We start from the raw sequence: 17,494 nt of genomic DNA on the forward strand, positions 1-17,494 counted from the left end.
AGTGCCGCCCACTGCCAGCCACCCACACTACCACCGGACACAGCAGGTACTTCTTGAAACTTTGTTATGGGGAAGCGGGCAGAGGGGGGAGCGCTAGCGGAGGGGGTGGGGGGAATTTCCGACCCCCCCCGCGAACGGGGCATGCTCCCCCCTTATGCCTGCGACCCCATAGGGCCCCCAAAAGCTGGATGTTCGGAAAGTTCGGGGTTCGGCCCGAACATGCCGAACATCTCGGCCATGTTCGGCGAACTTTCCCGAACCCGAACATCCAGGTGTTCGCCCATCACTACTAGACATACAATTCATTTTATCATAAGTTTATTTTCGCTTCAGATTTACTTTAACAAGAACCCGAGGTGGAGTTTATAAATGTTAATAGAACACAGAGGCATGTTCTGTGCACAATAACCTGCCTTTGTTTCCTCCTTGTGTCTGTGCCAGTCCTCCCCTTCCCCCCAAGGGCTCTGCTGTCCCTCCCTTAAAAATAACGCCAGGACAGCGACAATCTGCTTGTCACTAGCCTTCTGTTTACCTTGTATTTGTCAGTCAGTGTGCTCATCCCCTGGCTCCCGCCTCTGTCCCCTCCCTCCCCACCTCTGTAAGGTTCCTCCAATCGGATAGTAAGCCACGACCCAGGAAGTACTACCAGATTGTCACTAGCCTGGTGCTATTTTTAAGGGGGACGGTAGACCCCGGGGGGGGGGGGGGGGGGGCAGCAAAACATGCCTCCGTGTCCTATTAAGATTTCTAAACTCCGCCTTAGGTTCTCTTCGAGTAAGATGGAGGTGCTAAAGCGGTGTGGTCTAACAGCATAGTCGATTAACCCTTTGCATATTCTAACACATACTCATTCAAACACTGTATGATAAGGAACCACTATCCCTACAGCTAATTAAAAAGCAGAGGTTTTAGTTTGCAAGAAAATGTCTTATTTTGTGTAGTCACATATGCCGCTTATAGGCCCCTCTTTGGTCAGTATGACCCACAAACAGACAATATAAAAACAAATACAGAGATAAATATATGACCAACAAACAATATAGAATCCATCTCTCTAGTCACTTCATTCTCACATTATGTTTTTCTTCTAGGACTGAGGCCATGAAAGAAGCAGAGGCTGGGCACTGACGCCAGACTCTGACGAGGTTGGACTTCTTCCATTAGGTGAGGACTTTATTAGTCTACATTATTATCCTTCTTTGAAATTCTATAATCCCTGCTAAAAATAGCTGGAATGTGACTGGGTGCTCAAGTCACTGGCTCTATGTCTTATGTTTGTCTTTTGGGTCTCAGATAATACAATTTATTGCCATCTGTAGGATTATCCTTGCTTTCCTCTTTGCACGTGTCCCTTTTTTTTATATAGCATTAAATCTGGACTTTTATCAAACATGTAGCTGTCAAGTGTAGTAAATCTCTGTTGTGTTTATTGATTAAGTCAAGTCACATCACATGCAATAGCACAGGGCTGGATTTGACACTAGGCACTGTAGAAACGTGCCTACAGGCGCCTGCTGTGGGAGAAGCAGCTCACACGTGGTGATGTACCGCCTGTCCTCCTGATTGTCGAACCCCGCCCCCTTTGATTGTGCTGCCACCTCGGTTTAGAGGAGAGAAGTGTCAGGAACCGGCCCCGCGGCAAACCAGCAGATACGGTTCCCGACTGCGGGTTTGACCAGATCGAGAGGGGAAGTGTAACGAGCGGCGGGGATACGACCACCACCATCCCCACCGCTCAGCTCAGACTGCCGCGGCCAGCGGCGAGACCTTTACGTGACTCGGAGACGCGTCAGCTGACCTGCGGGTCGGCTGACGTCACGGGGAGCGCTCCTCGCCCCTGATTGGCCGGGCTGGCGGGGACGTGCCTGGGAGTCCCCTGCCAGCATAAAGACAGCGAGCTGCCAGTAGCTCACTGTCTGTTGTTGCGAATACTACGTGTTAGCGCTCAGACCTTAGATAGTTCCGGTGTGCTTTGATCCGGGAGGAAACCGGGGATTTCACACAGAGATAGGAATTGTTTGATAGCTTTAATTATTATTGATACTATTGTCTTTATGTGTATGAACCTTGCCTGAACTCTCGACTATCCTTTTGTCTTGTGATTCTGTGTTTCTGCCCATCTGATCTTGTTGCCGACATTTGCCTGAACTGCACTTTGATTCTGCCTGCCAATTCTGTACCTTGTCTGCCCGTCTGTTGCCTACCTGATCTGTCCGACTACTCTCTCTCACCAGTGGGCCCTCGCCACTGGTGAGGTTACCGCTGTGGTTCTATCTGTAACCTCCATCGCCACTGGTGAGGCTACCGCTGAGGATCTATCAGAAAATTACTGTTTGCACCAATCACTACACTTTGTGCAATAAAGCTAGTGACTTTGTCACGTCTTACACGCCATTTGCTAACTATTTCTGTATTATTGGTGATTCTGCAGATCACCATATAATCAGATATAGTATCTGTATTATTGGTGATACTGCAGATCACCACATAATCGTAAACCTGATATCCTGCTGACACTAGTGTTACATAACAACAGACCACCCTTATGGAGGCACTGTGTGCTCAGGTCCAAGCCTTAACCGCGGCCGTAAACAGTCTAACGGCCACGGTCAGTGCACAGCAGACACAGATCAATCAGCTGTCTGATGCGGTGCGGGCCTTGCAGAATTCCAACGCACCAGTGTCATCCCTTCCAGTCACAGAACCTAAAATGCCTCTTCCAGAGGAATTCTCTGGTACCCGTTCAGATTTCAGGAATTTCAGAAATCATTGCCTTTCATATTTTGAGCTCCGGCCTGTATCTTCCAGTTCTGAACAGCAGAAGGTCACTTTTTTTAAAGACTCTGCTTTCCGGAGATTCTCAGACTTGGGCCTACAGATTACCTGAGGGTCATGAGGCACTGACTTCTGTTCAAGGGTTTTTTGATGCCATGTCCATTATTTACGATGACAATGACATCTCTGCCATGGCCGAGAGGAAGCTTAAGACTCTCCGGCCGGCAAGGGCATAACACAGCTGAGAACTATGCAGCAGAGTTTAGGCGATGGGCAGTATCAGCTAGATGGGGACAGTTCGCGCTCTTAGATTGTTTTCTGTAAGGGCTATCAGATTCTGTGTCAGACATCATGTTAAGTCACCCTGAGCCCAAAACACTGGACGAGGCCATTTTACTGGTGGTTAAGATTGATCGCAGGGTGCGTTACCAGAGACAGAATAGATCTAGAGGCTCTGTCAAAACTGTTCCTCTGGCTCCTTCCTCTCCCACTTCCTCGGATGAGCCCATGCAGTCGGCCATTCCAGGTTATCGGAGATGGAGAAAAATAGAAGAAGAGAAGAGGGTCTATGCCTGTACTGTGCAGAGAGGGGCCACATGGTACAAAACTGTCCTAAGAAGGTGGGAAACTCCTTCGCCTAGGTGTAGTTAGAGGTACTACCCTAGGCGAGCCAGTTTTACCTCTTCCTGACAAAAGACTACTATTGCCTTTTTCTATTTGCTGGGAAGATCAAGTTATATCTACCCAGACATTCATTGATTCTGGCTCTGCAGCCAATTTTATAGACATGGAGTTTGCACGTAAGTGGGGTATTCCCAATCTGCCAGTGAACAGACAAATATTTTTTACCGCAGTGGACGACTCTCCTTTGCAGGATAGACGCCCCCTTTCTCAGACCCCTATCCTCTCTTGCCATGTGGGGGTGCTCCACAAAGAAGAGATTCAGTTCTTTGTGTTGAAGATGACCACCTCTACAGTGATTCTGGGGATGCCTTGGTTACAGAAACACTCTCCTCAGATTGACTGGAGCTCCGGCCAACTGCTGAGCTGGTCTCCTTATTGCCATCACCATTGTATGGAGAGAGTTTCTATTTGGGCTACCCAGATTCACATAGACGGGATTCCACCTCAGTACTCTTGACTTCTCTGATGTTTTTTGTCCCAAGGCGGCAGATAAACTCCCACCTCATCAGAGTTTTGACTGCCCCATCGAGCTGAGGCCTGGTACCATGCCCCCTAGAGGCTATATTTATAATCTATCTGGCCCTGAAAAAGTTGCTATGAAAGATTATATTAAAGAGAATTTGGCCAAGGGATTTATCCGGCCTTCTAAGTCCCCTGGAGGGGATGGTTTCTTTTTTGTGCAAAAGAAGGATGGGGGATTGCGGCCCTGTATTGACTACAGAGAGCTTAATAAGATCACAGTCAAGAACCACTATCCCCTTACCCTGATTGATGACCTGTTTTCTCAGATTACCAATGCCAGCGTATTTTTTAAATTAGATCTCCTGGGGGGCATACAACCTAGTGCGTATACCCAAAGGAGATGAGTGGAAGACTGCCTTTAACACACCCGATGGGCATTATGAATACCTGGTTATGCCCTTCGGGTTGTGTAATGCCCCGGCTGTCTTACAGGAACTGGTGAATGAGATTTTCCGGGATGTGCTGGGTCGATTCGTCTTGGTCTACCTAGATGATATTTTGATCTTTTCGGGGAGTTTAGCAGAACACCGGGAACATGTCAGATACGTTCTGTCCAAACTCAGACATAACAGCCTTTATGCGAAGTTGGAGAAGTGCATATTTGAGGTGTCTGAAGTACCATTTCTGAGCTATATTATTTCTACTTCTGGGCTAACTATGGACCCTAAAAAGTATCTGCAGTCTTGGATTGGCTTTAACCCGTCGGGTTGAAAGCACTGCAGCGATTTCTGGGGTTTGCAAATGACTACCGGAAATGTATCAAGGGCTTCTCTTCGGTAGTGTCTCCTCTTACTGATCTCATCAAGAAGGGGGCTGACACTTATAATTGGTCCAGTGAAGCTCAGTCTGCCTTCTCTCTATTAAAAAAGTTGTTTTGTTCCGCCCCTATCCTCCGTCACGTTGACGTCACTTCTCCATTCATTGTCGAAGTGGACGCATCAGAGAAAGGGGTCGGTGCTGTCCTGTCTCAACATTCAGGTTATCAAGGTCGCTTACACTCTTGCGCCTTCTTCTCCCGTAAATTCTCTCCTGCGGAGAGGAATTATGACATCGGGAACCGAGAACTTCTGGCCATTAAATTGGCTTTTGAAGAATGGCGTCACTGATTGGAGGGTGCTGAGCATGTCATCACAGTGTATACGGACCACAAAAATCTAGAGTATATTGAGGGGGCTAAGAGACTCAACCCCCAGCAAGATCGTTGGTCTTTATTTTCTCTAGATTTAGATTCATCATCACGTACAAACCTGGGAACAAGAATGTCAAGGCCGATGCCTTGTCCAGGTGTTTCGAACCTGAGTCTGCTCCACCCTCACAACCAGTGACGATTCTGCCTGACAAAGTGGTTTTGGCCATCACTGAGACTGAGGAAAACCTGAGGGCCATTCTAGGGTCTTCTCAACAGGACTCTCCAGAAGGAAAACCTGAGGGGGTCTTCTTTGTACCTATACATTTAAGACTCAAGATTCTGGAGATGTTCCACGGCCATAAGATCGGAGGACACCCAGGTTATGCCAGAACACTGGAACTGCTGTCCAGATGTGTCTGGTGGCCATCGTTGAGTCTAGACTGCAATGAGTTTGTGAGAGCCTGCTCTGTCTTTGCCAGGAACAAGTCTTCCCATCAGGCTCCTGCGGGTACCCTGCAGTCTCTGCCTGTGCCTGAGGAGCCATGGACCCATTTGTCCATGGACTTTGTAGGGGAGCTCCCCAATTCTGAAGGAAAGATGGTCATTTGGGTGGTGGTAGACCGCTTTAGCAAGATGGCTCATTTTATTCCGGTGAAGGGTCTCCCATCTGCCCAAGAATTAGCAGATCTATTTGTGCTTCACATTTTCCGCCTACACGGGATCCCAGAGAATGTGGTATCTGACAGAGGTGTACAGTTTGTGTCACAATTTTGGCGGGCATTCTGTCATCATTTGGGCATGGAGCTCTCCTTCTCCTCTGGGTATCATCTGCAGACTAACGGGCAGACTGAGAGAGTCAATCAGGCCCTTGAACAATTCTTACGGTGTTATGTGTCGGATGTCCAACATGAGTGGGTAAAGTTTCTACCTTTTGCGGAATTCGCACATAACAACCTTAGAAATGGGTCCTCCGGCTTTTCACCTTTTCAGGTGGTCACAGGCAGGTCACTGAAATTCTCTCCTCTACCGGTGGTGACCTCCCCGTTTCCAGCTTTGGAAGCCTGGCAGGGGTCCTTGAAGGAGATATGGGCGGTAGTCAAGAATAATTTGGAGAAGGCCTTTGATGTTCAGAAAAAACAGGCTGATAAAAGGCGTTCTTTGGAATGAGAGTTCTAGCCCGGCGATTATGTTTGGGTGTCCACACGCCATATCACCCTTAAACAGCCATCAGTTAAGTTAGGACCCAGGTACATTGGCCCGTACCCCATTTCTAAAAAGATCAATAATGTGATGTATGTTGTGGCTCTACCAGCAAGCATGAGAGGTGTCAAGTCTTTTCACGTGTCGCTACTCAAACCTGCTGTACTTCTGGATTCCTCTCCCCCCCCCCCCCCCCCTGTATTAATTGATGGAGAGCCTGAATACGAGATCGAGGAGATTCTCGATTCTCATTATGTTTGGAATTCAGTGCAGTATTTGGTCCACTGGAAGGGGTATGGGCCTGAGGAAAGATTGTGGGTACCAGGGCATCGTCTTCATGCGGAGGAACTAAGACACAGGTTTCATGAATTACATCCGAAGAAACCATGTAAGACGTGTCCAGAGTCCACGCCTCAAGGGGGGGTACTGTAATGAGTGGCGGGGATACGACCACCGCCGTCCCTGCTGCTCAGCTCAGACCGCCGTGCGCTGGCCTGTCACCGGCACATAGCATCAGAGCGGCGAGACCTTTACGCATCTCAGAGATGCATCAGCTGACCTGCGGGTCGGCTGACGTCACAGGGAGCGCTCCTCGCCCCTGATTGGCCGGGCTGTGCCTGGGAGTCCCCTGCCAGCATAAAGACAGCGAGCTGCCAGTAGCTCGCTGTCTGTTGTTGCGAATACTACGTGTTAGCGCTCAGACCTTAGATAGTTCCGGTGTGCTTTGATCCGGGAGGAAACCGGGATTTCACACAGAGATAGGAATTGTTTGATAGCTTTAATTATTATTGATATTATTGTCTTTATGTGTATGAACCTTGCCTGAACTCTCGACTATCCTTTTGCCTTGTGATTCTGTGCTTCTGCCCATCTGATCTTGTTGCCGACTTTTGCCTGAACTCCACTTTGATTCTGCCTGCCGATTCTGTACCTTGTCTGCCCGTCTGTTGCCTACCTGATCTGTCCGACTACTCTCTCTCACCAGTGGGCCCTCGCCACTGGTGAGGTTACTGCTGTGGTTCTATCTGTAACCTCCATCGCCACTGGTGAGGTTACTGTTGAGGATCTATCAGAAAATTACTGTTTGCACCAATCACTACACTTTGTGCAATAAAGCTAGTGACTTTCACGTCTTACACGCCATTTGCTAACTATTTATGTATTATTGGTGATTCTGCAGATCACCATATAATCAGATATAGTATCTGTATTATTGGTGATACTGCAGATCACCACATAATCGTAAACCTGATATCCTGCTGACACTATTGTTACAGGAAGCAGCCTTAGTCGAGCTACCACAAGGCTGTGACCTCTCAAACACTTCTCACTGCCACCACTAGCTGCCGCTAGACACTTCCACTCTGCTGTCGAGTGATCTGCATGCAATCCGCATTTTCGTATTCGGGTCAGCTTTACGCTTTAGGCCGAATACGGGAACGCCACGCACACACACACACACACACACACACACCGTACAATCATACAGTAGCAAGGCACAATCAGGCACCGACTTTGTAATGCAAGTTACACTGCAGTCTCTTCTAGGCTATGAGCATTAGCTTAGTACAGCAGAAGTCAAACTTATTAAATAACAATTTAATATTCCAGAAAAAAGTGGAACAATGCAGAAAATAATATATACAAAAGATTACAAAACAAAGTAAAAGTTACAAAGATAAAAGTTACAACGATACACACAAGGATATTTGCATAAAAATAAAACGGGAGTCAAACGTTACCAGCGTATACAGAGCGTTGTTTGCGGGAGAACGCAGCTTTTGGTCAGACCAGGAGTAGCCCTAGCGTTTGCGATCTGCAAAGAGCTACGAGTTGTGACTATCCTAGCTGATGTTTTATAGCCAGATTTGGGGCCTGGGGCATTTAAGGTTCAATCCCAAATTGTTTGCACAGAACGCTTATCATGTCCCTTGTATCAAAAGGACTTCAAAACACTGCACCCACTTCCAGTAGGCTGTCATATGTACAAAAGACAAAAGGGGGGGGGCGTGTCCGCCAGCGAGACAAGACGGACGCGTAGAAGCACAGCTCCGATAACAGCCTCCTAAAAGCGGCGACAAACATGGCAGAATCCAGCCCAATACCACCCAGCGATGCGGAGGAGATGATCGTGGAGACAGACAGCGCTAAAAAGCGCAAAAAGAACCAGCCAAAGCTCCAGAAACTGACGGACTTCTATCCGGGCAAACCTGCAGCCAAGTCCGGAGCTAGGCAAGATGGCGCCAGCCGCTTACCTCCCGCCCACCAACAATCAGCACCGATCTGTCGGGAAGCACAAGGGGGTGACCGGGGAGCAAGCTTCACCGACTCTGAATCCCCGGAGAACACTCAAACCAGCCGCAGCCCAGTAAAGTCACGCCCACGACTCTCAGACCAAGATGAATACAGAGACAAGGTAGGCCACATGGCAGCAGCCGCAACACAAGCTGCTCTTCCTCGCGCAGACACTATAGAGATGTTCCCAGCATCTGATCAAACAGCAACCCAGGCATACATAAAAGAGATCCTCCTAACATTTAAGAACTCTCTGCTAACTGACATCTCAACCTGCAACAGACAATTCCAGCAAGAGCTAACGTCACTAGGAGACAGAGTGGATGCCACTGAGAATAAACTAGTGGAAGTCACGCAGGCATACAACTCTGTGATTGATGTCACAAATAATAACACTAACGACATTACCTGGCTCAAGTCCAAATCAGCAGATTTAGAAGATAGGAACAGGAGGAATAACCTCAAATTTAGAGGAGTACCCGAGCAAATCCCCACCACTGAGCTGAAACCCTTTCTTATGAAAGTAACTAAAGCCACCATGCCTGACCTCTCGGATATAGAACTTACAATTGACAGGGCCCACCGGCTCCCCAAGCCCAGTCACCTTCCTGACTCAATCGCACGTGATGTCATCGCCCGATTTACCTTCTTCCACACCAAAGAGGGCTTAATCAATGCAGTAAGACAAAAAGGTGCCCTACCAGAGCCATATAATCACATACAGCTCTTCGCTGACCTATCCCAAGCAACATTGCAACTCAGAAAGGAACTCCAACCACTAACGAGATCACTCATATCCCTGCAAATTCCATACAAATGGGGTTTCCCAACAAAGATTCTCTTTACCATACAAGGTAAACACTTCGCGATATCTAACATGGATGAAGGCACCCTGCTGTTTCGCCAGTTAAAAATCCAAATCTCAACAGAAGCTCCCAAATCACCCAAACCTCCTGCGCCCGCCAAACTAACGAGTGACTGGCAAGTAAAAAGATGGGCTACAGGAGGAATTGATTATCGGAAATTTTGACAACCAGCCTCCAGGACCCTTTTAGACAAGGTCCACAAGATTCTTTTTGAAGTCACTACCTTTTAGAGATACTCTCTGTGACCCCCCTTCTCACTCGTATGAGAATATGGACTCACTTCTCATACATACCAGTTTTTTAGTTCTTGTGTTAGCAAGTACACCCTCTTTTTTTAGTTTTACCACCCTGCATCGATGTTACCATCCCCTCCATGGAAACGCCTTATCAACACACCACTCCAGATCCTCTACTACCTGCCGCCTATTCCCCGAGACAAACCTGCCCAGGCTCTTAAAAAACAAACATGGCACTTAAAATTACCTCTATTAATGTGAAAGGGCTAAATGCCCCCTTTAAGAGATTCTCATTATGGAAGGAAGCCCAGATCCATAACTGTGACATACTCTTTGTTCAGGAGACGCATCTACTACCCAAAGACTCCCATCTTTGCAAACCCTCAGCATTCCCAACAATCCACCATAGCACTTTTACAAAAAAAAAAAAGAGGAGTCCTAATGGCCTTCAACAAAAACCTGCACATTTCCTCGACCCAAATCGAAACAGATGTTTACGGAAGATACATAATATTTGTTGGCCAGATCAACAACCAATGGTATACTCTGGTGAACATTTACGCCCCCAATTCCCACCCCAACAGATTCATACAAAAGGTACTGAATAGAGCATCAGCAATAAAACAAGGTCACCTACTCATTGGAGGGGACTTTAATTCTTGCATCTCAACCCTAGACTACCAATCCTCCAGCCAAAGACGGGAACCTCTTTTACAACGCACCATAAGCTGGAATAACCTATTCGACCCTTGGAGAATCCTGCATGGAGAGGAGCGAGACTACACTTTTTCTTCCCAAGTCCATCACTCCCATTCTCGGATAGACTTTTTTCTTATTGACAAACATCTGCTCCAACAAGTTATATCATCAGATATTCACTCAATCACATGGTCAGACCATGCTCCCATTACTATTGCATTCAAACAGCTGAACTCCTCCAATGCTCCCCCTCAATGGAGATTAAGCTCCTCACTATTAGCGAAAGAATCCACAAAAAACAACATAAGCACTACTATAGCAGAATATTTTGAGCTGAATACAGACCCTGAAGTTGGCTGGGCAAGTACATGGTCCGCACACAAGGCAGTAGTACGAGGCACTCTCATCAGCATAGGGGCCAAACAAAAAAGAGAAAACATAAAAAAATATAACTCCCTTACCGACAAAATAAAAGAACTAGAAAGAAAACTGAGACACAATAACAGCCAGGAGACTAGGAGAGAGCTATTCGACACTAGACAACAGGTCAGATCATTACTGATGTTCCAATATGATAACATGATAAAAAAATCCAATATGTCTTACTACTCTCAGAGCAATAGGGCGGGTAAACTATTGGCCCGCATGATTAAACATAAACAAACTAAGTCTAGAATCGACCACTTAATACATCCAATATCAAAACAGAAAATCTTTAACCCCAAAGAGATTGCAACCATATTCAAGAACTTCTATGAACAACTGTATAATATTCAAAATGACCCGAACACCACCCAACCCACCACCTCCTCGATTAACTCTTTCCTAGACTCTATTTCGTTACCAACCCTGTCAGAACATAATTTAAGGACCCTGAATAAACCCTTCTCCCCAGAAGAAATCATCAAAGTTATCAAACAATTAAAGCCAAACAAAGCCCCAGGCCCGGATGGTTTCAGCAATGAATACTATAAAACATTTGCTGATGAGTTAGCCCCCCATTTATCTAACCTATTCAATAAGTTCATAACAGGGACCCCCATCCCTAAAGAATATTTGGAAGCCTAGATAATTGTTATCCCAAAACCAGGAAAAGACTGTGGAAACCCAGCCAACTACAGGCCTATATCTCTGCTCAATTCGGACACAAAACTTTACGCCAAAATGATAGCTAGTAGACTGATGCCTATCACACCCTCGCTCCTATCTCAGGACCAAGTTGGTTTTACCCAAGGCCGTCAAGCGAATGATGGAACCAGACGAATGCTTAACTTGATTAGACACTGTCAAATGAGCCTTCTCTGTTTCTAGCCCTAGACGCAGAGAAGGCTTTTGATAGGGTCCACTGGGGCTTCCTAGAAGCTACACTTACTAAATTTGGTTTCACAGGTCCCATTCTCACAGCCATAATGGCCCTATATTCCTCACCCTCAGCATCTGTCAATGCAGGAGGGTTTAAATCCCCAAAATTCAATATCTCCAACGGTACCTGTCAGGGTTGCCCCTTGTCACCTATTATCTTTGTATTACTTATGGAAACCCTAGCAGAAAAAATCAGAAGTAACAGCCTAATAGAAGGTATTAATATCAAAAACTCCATAAACAAAATTGGACTGTTTGCGGACGACGTTCTATTATCCATAACCAAACCACTCCAATCAATTCCCCATGTTCTAAAAGAAATAAAACAATTCTCAGAAGCTTCGTATTACAAAGTCAACGCCCACAAATCCATAATCATGGGGATAAACACGAACGACTCGATAAAAAAAGCAATTAAAGAACAGTTCCCATTTACTTGGTCAAATACTTACATTCCCTACTTAGGCATCAGTCTATCTAGAAATACCAGCGACTTGTTTAAACACAATTTTATCCCACTAATCTCCTCCATTAAAACTGAATGTCAATCTCTGCAGAAATTTATTTTATCATGGTCAGGTAAGATCGCAGCAGTAAAAATGTTCATACTCCCCAAAATCCTCTACCTGTTCCGAACCATACAGATTCCAATCAAAAAGGCATACTTCATAGAACTCAACAAAATAATTTCCAAATTCGTATGGGGGGGGGGGGGGGGGAAACCCAGATTAGCAAGTAACTTTATGACCCTCCCACGACATCTAGGGGGCATGGGTTTCCCGAACTTAGAGCTCTACTATTACGCAGCCAACTTAGAAATGGCTAATTTCTGGTGGAACAACTACTCTAAGAAACCCTGGGCCACAATAGAACAACACCTAGCAGACTGTCATCTCCAGTTAATATTAGCATCCATGCTACTGAGCAAAAAAATCCCAAAATCCACCTTTCCTACAATCCAGGCTACCCTCTTGGCATGGGAATACTTTGTTAAGCACCCTCCCGACAACCAACATAGCTCTACTCCTATAAGACTCCCCCTAGACACTTTATCTCTCTTCAGCCCCCAATTACCACTAAAACTATGGATGAACCAAGGTATTAAATATATTAATGACCTCTTCCTGAATAATAAACTCCTTAAATTTTCGGTACTTATGGGCAAATACAACCTCCCAGAGTCACAAAGGTTCAATTACCACAGAATCCATCATCTGGTCACTTCCACCAATCTGAAGATCCCACAAATTAATACTCACCTATATACAAGGTTATCCACAAAAGTCACCACTACGGGCAATTTATCCCTTTGGTATGAAACAATACTCTCCCCAAAAACCAGCCCTCTTCAAAAATATGTGAACAGCTGGGCTTATGACCTTAACACAGATATTACGATATCTGAGCTCTTAACAGCTAATAAACTTACTAGACGCTACTCAAGATGCAATACTCACTGGGAACAATTTCAAAAGCTTCAATCCAAATGGTATCTATCACTATCACCAAGGAGATTAGCCTCCTTCTCTACACAAACCTCACCAGTATGTTGGAACTGCCAACTAGAAGTAGGTACCCTCAGACATATGGTCTGGGACTGCCACAGGGTGTCAGCCTTCTGGAAACAAATCGAACACCTTATCAGGTCCAGAATAATGATCCCCTTCAACCTATCCCCACAACTAGCCCTTTTGTCCATAGGTCTTAACAAAATTTAATTGGTTAATCAACCAATCGTGTGTCATATCTTACTGGCAGCAAGACACCTCATACTATCCTCTTGGAAGTCCAGGGAAGAGTTCTCAATTAATCATCTAGAAGCCCTTGTCCAACAAAATTTATCTCTTGAACGGAGTTTGCGAGTAGGTCAGAGTTACCAAAATCTGAATTTTGAACTGCCACCCCAGTGGGATCGATAACCCCAGTAGAGGACCTCAATCAATCCTAATCAATCTTAGTCAATCACCCACTCACTCACTCATACTTATACTTCCAGCCATAAAACTACACAGAGGAGCGAAATGGTGACATTGTGACTGTTTTAATTTGTCCCTCCCCCCCTCTGAGTCCTTTTGTTGTTGTACTTGGTACTTGCTGTTCATTGTTCAAGGTTAAAGCACGGCATATTCTACTAACTGAAGGTTGTAATAAACTGATGATAAATATAGGAATGTACTAACTCATGCAATAAGAATTAGCAGAGGGCTGAACCATCTATTAATACTCCTATAATCAGCCCTAAGCTATTATAGCAATAGACGATCAGATAACAGTACTCACCCCAATGCTCCCTAAGGCTCCACCACTAATCGCATTAGTAGCCACCCAATAACCCCTTCCCCATGTGTACTGCAGATTTTGGTACTAGCCTGCCCAGTCTGGAACCTGGATTCTCAAAAAAATTACCCCCTGTTCCACACAGAGTGGTCAAGAAAAGTGAACAGAGGATAATACAGTACCACGAGAAAAACATGGGCAATCCCATATCGCACTCAACCTACCCCCTTTATTACCAAATCTAACATCTCATGCTCTCCCCATCAGCACCACAAACAGTAAATTACCTACTGTTACTAGCTGGAGCTTGATGAGAGCACAGGGTACAATATTTATGTCAAGACTTCAGCAAACTTCTTTTACAGCATTTTACAAATTGATGTTCGTACAACATGATGTTCGCACTATGGCATCTTTTTCTCTTTTACTTATGTTACTTGCACAAAGCTGTTTGCTATTCTGTTGTCATCTATGTTATTGATATCAATAAAAAAAAAAAGAATTGTAGAAAAAAAAAAGACAAAAGAGGGGCTCGTTATCTACCGTATTTTTCGGACCATAAGACGCTCCGGACCATAAGACGCACCTAGTTTTAGAGGACAAAAATCAGGGGAAAAAAGATATACTATATCTGGTACATCCATTGTGCAGGGGGTCTTATGGAGCTTCTCCCCCTAAGCTGTCTCTATCTAAACTACACTGCCCAGCTACACTGCTGCTCCCATTGTCTACACTAATCCCTGCATACACTAACTGATGCATACATTAAACACTGCAAGTGCAGGCCTTTATCACCTCTCCAGCCAGCCCCCAGCGGTAGTCCTCCATCTGCTTCTCGGAGCTGGGGATCAGAGAAACTGCAGGCTGAGTCATGACCCACTTGTAGAGTGCCCAGTGGATGTTCGGAGGGGTATCCCATGAGGAGCATACCCATACGCCAGGAATATGCCCAGGAGGAGTATCTCCATGTGCCCAGAAGGATGCCCATATGTCAGGACTATGCCCATATGCTCATAAGGAGTATGTCCATGTGCCCTTAAGGATAGCCATATGCCAGGAGTAGGTCCATGTGCCCAGAAGGATGCCCATATGCCTGGAGAATGTCCATATACCCAGGGGGATTATGGTATGTCCATGTGCCCAGGAGAAGTTTGCCAATATACCCAGGAGAAGTATGGTATGTTCATCTGACTAGAAAGAGTCTTGTATGCCCAGTCCTATGCCAATGTGCCAGGAGGCGGATGCCCAGCGGATGGTCCGATGTGCGCGAGTTTCCGGCTACCTGGAGAGAGGCAATGTCCCAGTGAGTAGGCAGGAGGCTTAGATCAGCATTCTGTCCCCAGCCGGTGCAGTGTAGGACGATCGGACACCGCACCGGCACGCTCTGATCGCTGTCATTTCCCGGTCCTCCTGGTCTGCGTGGCCGCGCCTCCAGCAACACCCCCCTCCTGGATTGGCTGCCGGTCTGAAGTGTTTTCTCATTGGCTGAGACGGGACTTCTTTATCCCGCCCGCGGAGATATCGCGGCCAATAGAAATGGAGTCCATTTCTATTGGCCGTAATACCTCCGCGGGCGGGATTAGAAGTCCCGTCTCAGCCAATGAGAAAACACTTCAGACCGGCAGCCAATCCAGGAGAGGGGTGTTGCTGGAGGCGCGGCCACGCAGACCAGGAGGACCGGGAAATGACAGCGATCAGAGCGTGCCGGTGCGGTGTCCGATCGTCCTACACTGCACCGGCTGGGGACAGAATGCTGATCTAAGCCTCCTGCCTACTCACTGGGACATTGCCTCTCTCCAGGTAGCCGGAAACTCGCGCACATCGGACCATCCGCTGGGCATCCGCCTCCTGACATACGGGCATCCACATCGGCATATACCATACTTCTTCTGGGCATACGGGCAAACTCCTCCTGGGCACATCAGCAGGGCACTCTTCGGGTCTAAAACCTGTAGTCACTCAACCTGCACCAGCCTGAGAACTCCCGCTGCATGAAGAGGTGACGCTTTCACTGTGCTCTGCACTTGGGGACACTGCGAGGGGGAGCATATTTTGCACATTCGGACCATAAGACGCACTGAGTTTTCCCCCCCACTTTTGGGGGAGAAAAAGTGCGTCTTATGGTCCGAAAAATACGGTAATTACCTCTTTCCTAATTATAAGCAGACAATGGTAGCTTCTCCTGCTGGCCATTGAATGCAGAGTTAATTTACATTTATATAAGGAACTCCAGGAAGCCAGACTGGCCTACATCCACCTCTGAAAGATACACAGTAGATGAAAAATGAAACCATATGGCTTCCACAAGATATAATATGGCTGCTATGTCCTGCCTATTACCGTACTTATCATCATCATCATCACCCCAATATATCATCACAAGAAGTACAGGGCTGGAGTGCACTAAAGTTGATATAGTTACTTGTCACCAGATCTTCTCAACTTCCCGATCCTCTAAGGCCTCATTCACACTCCGTCAATTTCTGTCCTCTTTTTATTAGCACATCAATGTTACAGATTGATACATGTTGCTGAAAAGCGGAGAGAAGCGCAGTAGTGTGAATGAGGCCTCACTCTGGTTCAGCCACACATGCATAGTTATGTCACGTCAATCACATGACTATTGGTGGTTATGCATGATTGGCTGTAGCAGAGTGGGTGAGATCGGGAAATGAAGAGAAGAGGACTAAGCAGCAGGAGAAGGTAATTATATGGCTCTGCAAGGCTTCCTGTGCGCGAACATGTCGAACATAGCGCAAGTTGAATTACATCAATTGGAAATTCTGGTGATCTATTTTTTAAGGGCGCATTTGCGGTGAAATGGGTGAATTTTGTGGTTCATAATTTTACCTGCTATAATGGTGAATTTATACAATTGTAATGGCACATTTAGCGGTTAACCTCCCTGGTGGTAACCCCGACCTGAGCTCGGGGTAGGAAAAATGAGCTGTGAACGTTAAGCCCGAGCTCAGGTCAGGGTAGGGAATCGCATTGTTTTTTGGGGTTTTTTTTGAGTCCCGTGCGCGATCGGCGCTGAGCAGTAGGACTCCAGCCTCTGTCCCCGGCTGTCTGCAGCCTCTTCTGGCCACCAGGATCCCCACATCCCTGCTCTTGTTCCAGGGACCCGGCGGGCGAATCAGTTCGGCGGTGGTGGCCTGACGCAGGTGGGTGACGGGACTTATTTTTAAAGCAGGAAAAAAGTGATCCTTGGATAATATATACGTGTGTGTGTGTGTATATATATATATGTATATATATATATATATATATATATATATATATATATATATATATATATATGTGTATGTATAAATATATATACTGTGTATTCCTGCGTATAAGACTACTTTTTAACCCTTGAAAATCTTCTGAAAAGTTGGGGGTCGTCTTATACGCCGGGTGTCATTGATGCCGGGTGATACGCCCTATCCTGTTACCGCCTCTCAGAT

At 46.2% G+C, this 17,494-nt stretch overlaps 1 protein-coding gene across 2 annotated transcripts in view; it reads left to right on the top strand.

The window, feature by feature from the left end:
* The window catches only part of LOC137540811 (sterile alpha motif domain-containing protein 9-like), a 79,470-nt gene that overhangs the window by 38,744 nt on the left and 23,232 nt on the right, over window positions 1-17,494 (top strand). The window contains exon 2 of one of the 2 annotated variants that reach the window (XM_068261971.1): window positions 1,092-1,164. The exons of the other annotated variant lie outside the window; for it this stretch is intronic. The gene's annotated coding sequence lies outside the window, so the exon portion shown is untranslated. The remainder of the gene's footprint in view (window positions 1-1,091; window positions 1,165-17,494) is intronic. 2 annotated transcript variants of the gene reach the window in all.

Source organism: Hyperolius riggenbachi, chromosome 12 (assembly GCF_040937935.1).
Source record: "Hyperolius riggenbachi isolate aHypRig1 chromosome 12, aHypRig1.pri, whole genome shotgun sequence".
NCBI classification, from domain to species: domain Eukaryota; kingdom Metazoa; phylum Chordata; class Amphibia; order Anura; family Hyperoliidae; genus Hyperolius; species Hyperolius riggenbachi.